We start from the raw sequence: 1,458 nt of genomic DNA, 5'->3' as shown, positions 1-1,458 counted from the left end.
GGAGGCCAAGTCAACACCTCAAACTCGTTGTTGTGCTCCCCAAACCATTCCTGAACCATTTTTGCTTTGTGGCAGGGCACATTATCCTGGTGAAAGAGGCCACAGCCACCAGGGAATACCGTTTCCATGAAAGGGTGTACATGGTCTGCAACAATGCTTAGGTAGGTGGTACGTGTCAAAGTAACATCCACATGGATGGCAGGACCCAAGGTTTCCCAGCAGAACATTGCCAAAGCATCACACTGCCTCTGCCGACTTGCCTTCTTCCCATAGTGCATCCTGGTGCCATGTGTTCCCCAGGTAAGTGACGCACACGCACCTGGCCATCCACGTGATGTAAAAGAAAACGTGATTCATCAGACCAGGCCACCTTCTTCCATTGCTCTGTGGTCCAGTTCTGATGCTCACGTGCCCACTGTTGGCGCTTTCGGCGGTGGACCGAGGTCAGCATGGGCACCCTGACTGGTCTGCGGCTATTCAGCCCCATACACGACAAACTGTGATGCACTGTGTATTCTGATACCTTTCCATCAGAACCAGCATTAACTTCTTGAGCAATCTGAGCTACAGTAGCTCGTCAGTTGGATCGGACCACATGGGCCAGCCTCCGCTCCCCACATGCATCAATGAGCCTTGGCTGCCCATGACACTGTCGCCGGTTCACCACTGTTCCTTCCTTGGACCACTTTTAATAGATACTGACCACTGAAGACCGGGAACCCCCCACAAGAGCTGCAGTTTATTTTTAAGTTTATAAGTTAAGTCTAAACTTTTTAAGTATAGAATTATTCATATATTATTCATATATAATTATTCAATTATATGTTTGCACTCCAATTTGTTGTTGAAAATTTAAACATGGCTGTAATAAAAAAATATATATATTATTTTATTTATTTATTTTTATTAAAAAAAAGAAATATTGTTATATTTTTGCTATAGTTTTTGTGTTACAAGAGAATACAAAACCCAGTCGCATACACTGAGATTAACCAACTACAGCCTGTGAGCGACAGTTCTGTGGGTGAAAATGCCTCGTTGATGTCAGAGGTCAGAGGAGAATGGCCACACTGTTTCGAGCTGACAGAAAGACAACAGTAACTCAAATAACCACTCGTTGCAACTGAGGTATGCAGAAGAACATCTCTGACACGCAACATATTGAATCTTGAAGCAGATTGATTGCAGCAGCAGAAGACCACACCGATGCCACTCCTGTCAGCTAAGGACAGGAAACGTCTTGGTTACGTATGTAACCCTCGTTCCTTGAAGGAGGGAATGGAGACTTCACGTCGGTGACCGACTAATTGGGATCTTACTTAGAGAGACCAATCTACTTCGAGTGTAAACTAAACGAGCCAATGCACATTGGCATGCGATGATTGCATCCAGCTTCCGCTGATCACAGTGCGAGTATAATTAGGCAGCAGGTGCAACGCATACTCAGGTTCTCAGCGG

Source organism: Sinocyclocheilus anshuiensis, unplaced genomic scaffold (genome assembly GCF_001515605.1).
Source record: "Sinocyclocheilus anshuiensis isolate Anshui unplaced genomic scaffold, SAMN03320099.WGS_v1.1 scaffold289, whole genome shotgun sequence".
NCBI lineage: Eukaryota > Metazoa > Chordata > Actinopteri > Cypriniformes > Cyprinidae > Sinocyclocheilus > Sinocyclocheilus anshuiensis.
This window is presented reverse-complemented; position numbering follows the sequence as displayed.